Raw genomic sequence first — 8,049 nt, forward strand, 5'->3', positions numbered from 1 at the left:
TTGGACAAGCTTCTTTTCAATTGGTGCTACCCCAACTTTATCTCGTATATCATTATTCGGACTCGATCCTTCCTCGTGTGGCCACACATCCATCTCAACATACGCATCTCCGCCACACCTAACTGTTGAACATGTCACCTTTTAGTCGGCCAACACTCAGCGCCATGCAATATTGCGGGTCGAACCGCCGTCCTGTAGAACTTGCCTTTTAGCTTTTGTGGCACTCTCTTGTCATAGAGAATGCCAGAAGCTTGGCGTCACTTCATCCATTCGGCTTTGATTCGATGGTTCACATCTTCATCAATACCCCCATCCTCCTGCAGCATTGACCCCAAATAACGAAAGGTGTCCTTCTGAGATACCACCTGGCCATCCAGGCTAACCTCCTCCTCACACCTAGTAGTACTGAAACCGCACATCATGTACTCGGTTTTAGTTCTACTAAGCCTAAACCCTTTCGATTCCAAGGTTTGTCTCCATAACTCTAACTTCCTATTTACCCCCGTCCGACTATCGTCAACTAGCACCACATCATCCGCAAAGAGCATACACCATGGGATATCTCCTTGTATATCCCTTGTGACCTCATCCATCACCAATGCAAAAAGATAAGGGCTCAAAGCTGACCCCTGATGCAATCCTATCTTAATCGGGAAGTCATCAGTGTTGACATCACTTGTTCGAACACTTGTCACAACATTATCGTACATGTCCTTGATGAGGGTGATGTACTTTGCTGGGACTTTGTGTTTCTCCAAGGACCACCACATGACATTCCGTGGTATCTTATCATAGGACTTCTCCAAGTCAATGAACACCATATGCAAGTCCTTCTTTTGCTCCCTATATCTCTCCATAAGTTGTCGTACCAAGAAAATGGCTTCCATGGTTGACCTCCCAGGCATGAAACCAAACTGATTTTTGGTCACGCTTATCATTCTTCTTAAGCGGTGCTCAGTGACTCTCTCCCATAGCTTCATTGTATGGCTCATCAGCTTAATTCCACGGTAATTAGTACAACTCTGAACATCCCCCTTGTTCTTGAAGATTGGTACTAATATACTCCGTCTCCATTCTTCTGGCATCTTGTTTGCCCGAAAAATGAGATTGAAAAGCTTGGTTAGCCATACTATCCCTATGTCCCCGTGAACTTTCCACACCTCAATGGGGATACAATCAGGGCCCATCGCCTTGCCTCCTTTCATCCTTTTTAAAGCCTCCTTGACCTCAGACTCCTAGATTCTCCGCATAAAATCCATGCTGGTCTCATCAAAGGAGTCGTCCAGTTCAATGGTAGAACTCTCATTCTCCCCATTGAACAGCTTGTCGAAGTACTCCCGCCATCTATGCTTAATCTCCTCATCCTTCACCAAGAGTTGGCCTGCTCCGTCCTTGATGCATTTGAGTTGGCCAATATCCCTCGTCTTCCTCTCTCGGATCTTGGCCATCTTATAGATGTCCCTTCCACCTTCCTTCGTGCCTAACCGTTGGTAGAGGTCCTCATATGCCCGACCCCTTGCTTCACCAACAGCTCGCTTTGCGGCCTTCTTCACCATCTTATACTTCTCTATGTTGTTTGCACTCCTATCCAGGTATAGGCGTCTGAAGCAATCTTTCTTCTCTTTAATCGCCTTCTAGATATCATCATTCCACCACCAGGTATCCTTATCTTCGCTTCTCCTTCCCGTGAACACTCCAAACTCCTCCGAGGCCACCTTACAAATGCAAGTCGCCATCTTCATCCACACATTGTCTGCATCCCCTCCTTCCTCCCAAGGGCCCTCCTTAATGACCCTCTCCTTGAACGCCTGAGCTACCTCCCCCTTGAGCTTCCACCACTTCGTTCTATCGACTTTGGCACGCTTATCCCGCTGGACTCGAACCCGAAAGCGGAAGTCAGCAACCACCAGCTTATGCTGGGGTACAACACTCTCTCCAGGTATCACCTTACAGTCTAGGCACGCACGCCTATCTTCTCTTCTCGAGAGGATGAAATCAATCTGGCTAGAGTGTTCGCCACTACTAAAAGTTACCAGATGTGATTCTTTCTTTCTAAAGAGGGTGTTAGCTACAATCATGTTGTAGGATAGAGCAAAGCTTAAGACATCTTCTCCTTCTTGATTCCTGATGCCATAGCCAAAGCCCCCATGGCCCCTTCAAAATTTGTGTTAGATGTACCCACGTGGCCATTGAGGTCTCTTCCTATGAAGAGCTTCTCACCAATCGGTACACTCCTAACATGTCTTCCAGGCCTTCCCAGAACTCCCTCTTGGTGTTCTCATTGTGGCCTACTTGCGGGGCATACGCGCTGATAACATTGAGAACCAAGTCCTCAACTACCAGCTTGACCAGGATAATCCAGTCCCCACATCTCTTGACGTCTACCACTCCATACTTGAGGCTTCTTGTTGATCAAGATGCCTACGCCATTTCTGTTTGCAGCCGTCCCCGTGTACCACAGCTTGAAGCCGGTATCCTCCACCTCCTTCGCCTTCTGTCCTCTCCATTTGGTTTCTTGGACGCAAAGGATATCAACACCTCTCCTCACCGCTGCATCAACTAGCTCCCGAAGCTTCCCTGTCAGAGACCCTATGTTCCAGCTGAAGGAAATATGCCCTAGAGGCAATAATAAAGTTATTATTTATTTCCTCATATCATGATAAATGTTTATTATTCATGCTAGAATTGTATTAACCGGAAACATGATGCATGTGTGAATACATAGACAAACTTAATGTCACTAGTATGCCTCTACTTGACTAGCTCATTAATCAAAGATGGTTATGTTTCCTAACCATAGACATGAGTTGTCATTTGATTAACGGGATCACATCATTAGGAGAATGGTGTGATTGACATGACCCATTCCGTTAGCTTAGCACTTGATCGTTTAGTTTGTTGCTATTGCTTTCTTCATGACTTATACATGTTCCTACAACTATGAGATTATGAAACTCCCGTTTACCGGAGGAACACTTTGTGTGCTACCAAACGTCACAACGTAACTGGGTGATTATAAAGGAGCTCTACAGGTGTCTCCAAAGGTACATGTTGACTTGGCGTATTTTGAGATTAGGTTTTGTCACTCCGATTGTCGGAGAGGTATCTCTGGGCCCTCTCGGTAATGCACATCACTATAAGCCTTGCAAGCAATGTAGCTAAAGAGTTAGTTACAGAATGATGCATTACGTAACGAGTAAAGAGACTTTCCGGTAACGAGATTGAACTAGGTATTGAGATACCGATGATCGAATCTCGGGCAAGTAACATACCGATGACAAAGGGAACAACGTATGTTGTTATGCGGTTTGACCGATAAAGATCTTCGTAGAATATGTGGGAGCCAATATGGGCATCCAGGTCCCGCTATTGGTTATTGACCGGAAACGTGTCTCGGTCATGTCTACATAGTTCTCGAACCCGTAGGGTCCGCACGCTTAACGTTTCATTGACGATATAGTATTATATGAGTTATGTATGTTGGTAACTGAATGTTGTTTGGAGTCCCGGATGAGATCATGGACATGACGAGGAACTCCAGAATGGTCCGAAGATAAAGTTTGATATATGGGATAATAGTGTTTGATCTCCGGAAGGGTTCCGGAATTCACCGGAAGGGGTTCCGGATGTTTCCCGAAATGTTTGGGTACGAGAACACGTTATTTGGGCCAAAGGGGAAAGCCCACAAGGTTTTTGGAAAGCGCAAAAGGAAGTTTTGCGGAGTCCAGGGGGCAGATGCCAGGGTCCCTGGCGTCTGGGTCCAGACGCCAGGAACCCTGGCATTTGGCCCTGGAGTCTGAGAAGGACTCTTGCCTTTCGGGTGAAACCGACTTTGTGGAGGCTTTTACTCCAAGTTTCGACCCCAAGGCTCAACATATAAATAGAGGGGCAGGGCTAGCACCAAAGACACATCAAGAAACACCAAGCCGTGTGCCGGCAACCCCGTCCCCTCTAGTTTATCCTTCGTCATAGTTTCCGTAGTGCTTAGGCGAAGCCCTGCGGAGATTGTTCTTCACCAACACCGTCACCACGCCGTCATGCTGCCGGAACTCATCTACTACTTCACCCGTCTTGCGGGATCGAGAAGGCGAGGACGTCATTGAGTTGAACGTGTGCAGAACTCGGAGGTGCCGTGCGTTCAGTACTTGGATTGGTCAGATCGTGAAGACGTACGACTACATCAACCGCGTTGATAAACGCTTCCGCTTAGCGATCTTCAAGGGTATGAAGATACACTCCCCCTCTTGTTGCTATGCATCACCATGATCTTGCGTGTGCATAGGAAATTTTTTGAAATTACTACGTTTCCCAATAGTGGCATCCGAGCCAGGTTTTATGCGTAGATGTTATATGCACGAGTAGAACACAAGTGAGTTGTGGGCGATACAAGTCATACTGCTTACCAGCATGTCATACTTTGGTGCGATGATGCTTCAGAGATGGAGATCACAAGCACAAGATGATGATGGCCATATCATATCACTTATATTGATTGCATGTGATGTTTATCCTTTATGCATCTTATCTTGCTTTGATTGACGGTAGCATTTTAAGATGATCTCTCACTAAATTATCAAGAAGTGTTCTCCCTGAGTATGCACCGTTGCGAAAGTTCTTCGTGCTGAGACACCACGTGATGATCGGGTGTGATAGGCTCTACGTTCAAATACAACGGGTGCAAAACAGTTGGACACGCGGAATACTCAGGTTAAACTTGACGAGCCTAGCATATACAGATATGGCCTCGGAACACGGAGACCGAAAGGTCGAACGTGAATCATATAGTAGATATGATCAACATAGTGATGTTCAGCATTGAAAACTACTCCATCTCACGTGATGATCGGACATGGTTTAGTTGATTTGGATCACGTGATCACTTAGATGACTAGAGAGATGTTTGTCTAAGTGGGAGTTCTTAAGTTATATGATTAATTGAACTTAAATTTATCATGAACTTAGTACCTGATAGTATTTTTCTTGTCTATGTTTGTTGTAGATCAATAGCTCACGTTGTTGCTTCCCAATGTTTATTTTTGATATGTTCCTAGAGAAAAATATGTTGAAAGATGTTAGCAGCAATGATGCGGATTGGATCCGTGATCTGAGATTTATCCTCATTGCTGCATAGAAGAATTATGTCCTTGATGCACCGCTAGGTGACAGACCTATTGCAGGAGCAAATGCAGACGTTATGAACATTTGGCTAGCTCAATATGATAACTACTTGATAGTTTAGTGCACCATGCTTAACGGCTTAAAATCGGGACTTCAAAGACGTTTTGAACGTCATGGACCATATGAGATGTTCCAGGAGTTGAAGTTAATATTTCATGCAAATACCCGAGCTGAGAGATATGAAGTCTCCAACAAGTTCTATAGCTAAAAGATGGAGGAGAATTGCTCAACTAGTGAGCATGTGCTCAGATTGTCTGGGTACTACAATCGCTTGAATCAAGTGGGAGTTAATCTTCCAGATAAGATAGTGATTGACAGAGTTCTCTAGTCACATCACCAAGTTAGTAGAACTTCGTGATGAACTATGGTATGCAAAGGATGACGAAAACAATTCCCGAGCTCTTCGCGATGTAGAAATCGATGAAGGTAGAAATCAAGAAAGAGCATCAAAGTGTTGATGATCGGCAAGACCACTAGTTTCAAGAAAAGAGCAAAGGGAAAGAAAGGGAACTTCAAGTAGAATGACAAGCAAGTTGTCACTCCCATGAAGAAGCCCAAAGCTGGAACAAATCCTGAAACTGAGTGCTTCTACTGCAAAAGGAAATGGTCACTGAAAGCGGAAATGCCCTGAATATTTGGTGAATAAGAAGGATGGCAAAGTGAACAAGGGTATATTTGATATACAGGTTATTGATGTGTACCTTACTAGTGTTTATAGTAACCCCTGGGTATTTGATACTTGTTCGATTGCTAAGATTAGTAACTTGAAACAGGAGTTACAAAATAAACAGAGACTAGTTGAGGGTGAAGTGACGATGTGTGTTGGAAATGGTTCCACGATTGATATGATCATCATCCCACACTCCCTATACTTTCGGGATTAGTGTTAAACCTAAATAAATGTTATTTGGCGTTAGCGTTGAGCGTGAATATGATTTGATCATGTTTATTGCAATACGGTTATTTATTTAAAGTCAGAGAATAATTGTTGTTCTGTTTACATGAATAAAACCTTCAATGGGCATACACCCAATGAAAATAGTTTGTTGGATCTCGATCATAGTAATACACATATTCATAGTATTGATGCCAAAAGATACAAAAGTTAATAATGATAGTGCAACTTATTTGTGGCACTATCGTTTGAGGTCATATCGGTGTAAAGCGCATGAAGAAACTCCATAAAGATGGATTTTCGGAATCACTTGGTTATGAATCATTTGTTGCTTGCGAACCGTGCCTTTTGGGCAAGATGACTAAAACTCCGTTCTCCGAAACAATGGAACGAGCTACTGACTTGTTGGAAATAATACATACCAATGTATGCAGTCCAATAAGTATTGATACTCGTGGCGGGTATCGTTATTTTCCGATCTTGACAGATGATTTGAGCAGATATGGGTATATCTACTTGATGAAACATAAGTCTGAAATAGTTGAAAGGTTCAAAGAATTTCAGAGTGAAGTGTAAAATCATCGTAATAAGAATAATAAAGTTTCTGCGATCTGATCGTGGAGATGAATATTTGAGTTACGAGTTTGGCCTTCAGTTAAAACAATGTGGAATAGTTTCACAAACTCATGCCACCTGGAACACCACAACGTAACGGTGTGTCCGAACTTCTTAACCGCACTTTATTTGATATGGTGCGATTAATGATGTCTCTTACCAATTTACCAATATCATTTTGGGGTTATGCATTAGAGATAGCTACATTCACATTAAATAGGGCACCATCTAAATCCGTTGAGACGACACCGTATGAACTATGGTTTAGCAATAAACCTAAGCTGTCATTTCTTAAAGTTTGGAGTTGCGATGCTTATATGAAAAAGTTTTAACCTGATAAGCTCAAACCCAAATCAGAGAAGTGCGTCCTCATAGAATACCCAAAGGGAACTATTGGGTACACCTTCTATCACAGATCCGAAGGCAAGATATTCGTTGCTAAAATGGATCATTTCTAGAGAAGGAGTTTCTCTTGAAAGAAGTGAGTGGAAGGAAAGTAGAACTTGATGAGGTAACTGTACATGCTCCCTTATTGGAAAGTAGTTCATCACAAGAACCGGTTCCTGTGACAACTACACCAATCAGTGAGGAAGCTAATGATAATGATCATGAAACTTCAGATCAAGTTACTACCAAACCTCGTAGGTTAACCAAAGTAAGATCCGCACCAGAGTGGTACGGTAATCCTATTCTGAAAGTCATGTTACTTGACCATGGCGAACCTACGAACTATGAGGAAGCGATGATGAGCCCAGATTCCGCAAAATGGCTCGAGGCCATGAAATCTGAGATGGGATCCATGTATGAGAACAAAGTATGGACTTTGGTTGACTTGCCCGATGATCGGCAAGCCATTGAGAATAAATGGATCTTCAAGAAGAAGACTGACGCTGATGGTAATATAACTGTCTACAAAGCTTGACTTGTTGCGAAAGGTTTTCGACAAGTTCAAGGGGTTGTCTACGATGAGACTTTCTCACCCGTAGTGATGCTTAAGTCTGTCCGAATCATGTTAGCAATTGCCGCATTTTACGATTATGAAATTTGGCAAATGGATGTCAAAACTGCATTCCTGAATGGATTTCTGGAAGAAGACTTGCATATGATGCAGCCAGAAGGTTTTGTTGATCCAAAAGGTGCTAACGAAGTGTGCAAGCTCCAGCGATCTATTTATGGACTGGTGCAAGCATCTCGGAGTTGGAATAAACGCTTTGATAGTATGATCAAAGCATATGGTTTTATACAGACTTTTGGAGAAGCATGTATTTACAAGAAAGTGAGTGGGAGCTCTGTAGCATTTCTGATATTATATGGAAATGATATAGATTTTTTGGATAGCATAAAGGGATACTTGAATAAAA

The sequence above is a fragment of the Triticum dicoccoides genome, chromosome 2B (genome assembly GCF_002162155.2).
Source record: "Triticum dicoccoides isolate Atlit2015 ecotype Zavitan chromosome 2B, WEW_v2.0, whole genome shotgun sequence".
Taxonomy (NCBI): Eukaryota; Viridiplantae; Streptophyta; class Magnoliopsida; order Poales; family Poaceae; genus Triticum; species Triticum dicoccoides.